Source organism: Budorcas taxicolor, chromosome 16 (genome assembly GCF_023091745.1).
Source record: "Budorcas taxicolor isolate Tak-1 chromosome 16, Takin1.1, whole genome shotgun sequence".
NCBI classification, from domain to species: Eukaryota; Metazoa; Chordata; class Mammalia; order Artiodactyla; family Bovidae; genus Budorcas; species Budorcas taxicolor.
Window position 1 is genome coordinate 79,121,624 of NC_068925.1, and position 4,136 is coordinate 79,125,759.

The 4,136-nt window shown below is 38.5% G+C and overlaps 1 non-coding gene across 1 annotated transcript; it reads right to left on the reverse strand.

The window, feature by feature from the left end:
- Nucleotides 1-3,327: 3,327 nt before the first annotated feature.
- TRNAC-GCA (transfer RNA cysteine (anticodon GCA)) lies at nt 3,328-3,399 on the reverse strand. Its single transcript has one exon. It is a non-coding gene; the product is annotated as a tRNA-Cys (tRNA).
- Between the last annotated feature and the right edge of the window lie 737 nt (nt 3,400-4,136).

Sequence of the window (4,136 nt, forward strand, 5' to 3'; positions counted from 1 at the left end):
AAAATACATTGAGGCTTTAGTTCAGCACAGTCATAAGCTTCAGAGGATTCACTGTAACTTGATGTGATTAGACTCCTGGTCAGCATGAAATGGTAGGAGTGTAACTTAATTCAAACAGGCATAGTTAATGTAGGTGAAACAGTATTGTAGCCCAATTAGAGAAATTGTCAGTCTGCAGTCGAAACCCATGAATCTAAGCATTGATGCATTTGCCTGGCATTGATGAGAAGAACAAACAGGAAGGATGAGTAGGACTCACATCCTTCAGGCACACATTACACACTGCAAAGCCAGATTTAAAAAAAGGAAGGATATTTTCTGCATGCAGTGCAAAAGCTTGACAAGTAAATGTTATGTTGTGGAGAGTCAAAAAATAGCTGGATGTCTCCTTCTGGAAAAAAATCAGAACATTTAAGAAATCCTCTCCTTGTCTTGCTGAAAATTTTAACTCCCATGAACCACATTTTAGTGTGGAATAAAGCCAATAAATAAGTAAATTAATGACAAGACTATAGTTAAAGTTCTCTGAAGAAAATAAAGGTATGCTGATGGCAAAAAAAAAAAAAGGACATAATTGCTGTTTGCCATTGACAAGAGATGATACAAAGGAAAACTGAGTTTTTTTAACCTTTCCTTCTAATGTTTTTGTCAAAAAAAATTACTTTTCATACCCAAAAGAATGAACACACATTGATAGAATAAATTAAATCTAAGATTGGTAAGATGATACTGAAACTGTATTTTGAGTCTCTTCTTTAAATCACCAAAATATGTTGTAAATGGAATGTAATATGTTATATACCAGATTAATACATTGTCTTCAGGGTAGACTGATGATGAGTCAAACATAATACGATGTAATCTGATTTCAATAAATATTAAAACTTTCACTTGTAGCCAAAACACTCACAACTGAATAAGAACAAGATAGGGAATACATGCCATTTTTTATATCCTATTTCATCACCAGACAAGGTCATTATAAAATGTGACTGATGAAAGGCTAAGAGCAAAGATAGAAATAGCAATTGTTGTGTTGGATTATACGGAATGGGGTGATATGGACTTTGATGAGAAGCCAGAACCCTGTCAATGATGAGGCAGAGATTGGTTTGGTCAGATACTGGGTTTCCTTAAAAAGACATGTGAAACTGAAGCATGGAAATACCAGAATCAGAATCCCTAGGAAAATTAATGATCAAACTATAAAAAGACAAAATACAGCTCCCTAAGCAGGTGTGCGGACAATCTATACAAGTAGTTATGGACAGAATTTCTGCTAAGTTTTTTTCTTAAGGACAGTTGGCTTTACCACTGTGCCTAAAATTTAATATGACATCAGGTAGCTTAATATGACCATATAAAATCTTTAGAGGTCTGTATCTGAAGACAGCCTAGTTTGAGTCAGTATTGGGATGCAGATTCCAAGTAATAATAATACTTATTAGTACCTATTAAGAGAAGTACAGTATGAAGAACCAGTGTGTACTCTTGGTGTTTCACTACGGGTATTCTAGTTCAAAGATCTGTTAAATTTGTACTGGGGGCTATAATTTAAGAGAAGTGAAAAACAGGAGGGTTTTCATAGGACAGTAAACTTAATGAAGAATGAAATCAAATGTTTATTCTGGGTTAGAGAAATCTCAGTTAAAACAAGTTCAGTTCAGTTGCTCAGCCATGTCTGACTCTTTGCAACCCCATGAATTGCAGCATGCCAGGCCTCCCTGTCCTAGCTGTGTTCAAATACTTGGAGACTTACCATTAAAAGGGGAATGACTTGTCCTTCATAATCTCAAGGAGTGGATCTAGGACTAGTGGTTGATCTAAAATAGATGCCCATCTTAATTAAAGATAAAAATGAACCCTGAGGATTTTTTTCAAAATTCGAATGAACTAGATCAGGATATAGTGAACTAAAAGGATAAATTGTAATAAAAACCTTATAGGGAGAAAAACTCAAATACTGAATAAGGTGATTCAAGTAGATGACTGGCACCTTTTGACCCTAAGTTTCCGTAACTGCAGTCATTAAGTGTCAAAATGACAGATCTGAATCTTTTATTTTAGGCTGTTGACTCAACAATTGAATAAGGATAGCATGGGAGACTACGGTGAAAAGAGAGCACATGAAAGGCAAAAGTAATTCTGAGAAATAGGAAGCTGTTCTCACTGTCTTTTTCCTTGATCTTATCCATCATTATCACTACGATAATCATTCAATTCTCCTTAAAATTCTTTAATGTTCTATACTTCTCATTCAGTAGAACTTCTCAACCTAGTGTTCAAATGTTTCTAATAATTATTATTAATTAATAACCCAAGGTGATTCAAGTCAAATTCATTCTCATCTTTCAAACCTTCCTTCTCCACCAGTGACATGTATTCTTACCTAATTTGTTCCCACTAAGGTATGTAGCAAAATAACAGTCCGAGAACAGATTCTTAGCAAAAAGCTGTAGAGTCGGCAATAAGTAGCAAGGCTCTAAAACCTGCATCTGCATTGTAGAGTGGGCACCTTACAAGGTTCACTTTTTCTCCAGCTTCAAGAACCTTTAGGAACATCCATTTGGCTGTGGAAGCACTGATGATCTCAATCCACTTTTCCATAAGTTGATACCTAGGCGTAGCCATTTTCAGCCAAAGAAACAAATACTTACTGAATATCTTAATATGAGAGACACAACATCACAGGCCTAAAGGAATGCATAATCAAAGAGGTAAGACAGAAAAGAGAATGTGAGGTTACAACAGGAGAATCTCCGTGTGTACCAGGGAGTCCCTAACAGTGGTACTAAAGCATGTTCTTGTGACAATTGGTCAAGTTGATCTGAGGGATAAGATTAGCTAGGGAATGAAAAGCTGTCCAGAGTCTGGAAGCAAAGAGAACTATATGTATGAAGAGCCAGAAACAAGAGGAGCTGGCATATTCAGTGATCTACATTTTTTTTAATTTAAAGGGGAGGTAAGAGATGAAACTGAAGAGGTAAAAAGGAGACTGTGGAAGATCCTTGATGCCATGATAAAAAGTTTCTTTCTTGTCTGTAGATGATAACCCATAAGACAGTATTAATGTAAGAAGAAACTTTTGATGCACGGAGGAAGATGCTGTCTCAGAGTCTTGCTATCAGAGATTTGTGTCTTTAGGTCTTCAGTACTTAAGTTCAACTGTGTATATCATGGTGTCCCTATATTGATACCAAGTCAATACTGGTAACAGTTCAGTCAGTGTACAATGGCTGCAGATGAGGCCACGCGAGAACATAATGTAACCAAGTCCCCAGAGATCAGGGGTGGACCTTCAGCTGCCATTTCCTTCTCCAGGAGATCTTCCCCACCCAGGGATTGAACCTGGGTCTCCCGCATTGCAGGCAGACGCTTTACCATCTGAGCCACCAGGGAAGCTCTTCCTGTGAGAAATAGATGGTAAATGAAAGCAAAGGGAGGAGCTTTGTGGAACTCATGAAGCATTTCATCCTGGAAACGTTTTGGCAAACAGTGGTGAGAACTTCTTCCCTCCTTCCAACCAGTAGGAGCTAGGAACTCTGGCTTCTTGGACCTCAGGGGGATTTTATCAATAAAGACAGATAATGAGATGGGTGGAATGTGTGGTGATACCAGGATAAGAAACAGGAGGCAGAAGAGAGAACAGCTGCTCCAGGAAGAGGGACTGTAAGCGCCAGAAGGTGCCGCTCCTGGAACCCTCTGGGGACCTTTCTCCCCTCTTGCTCCCATCTCTAGCTTCTAATCATCCATACTTTCTCACCCAAGCCAGCCCGATCATGGAAACAGTCAGCCTTACGTAACTCTGAAAGAGAGAGACAAAGAGAGTGTGTGTGTGTGAGAGAGAGAGAGAGAGAATGAGAGAGATTTTCTAAAGAGTGTTTTCCTTGCTGTTCTTCCAGTTTTCAGAGAGAGAGATGGGGCCCGCTCAGAAGGTTAAGGCACAGACCATCAACGTTTTTCTGTCCCAAGTGTTTTTAACCTAAGGGGGAAGTGAGACAAGTTGTAAACAGGGGAAGGGTGTGAAAGAAAAAGTTTAACTTTTTCTTTTTCCCTCCCTTTTCCTTTTGTCATAACTAATCTTTCTGTCCAATACCCTGGCCTGAACTCTCACCTTGGGCTGGAATGAGAAATTG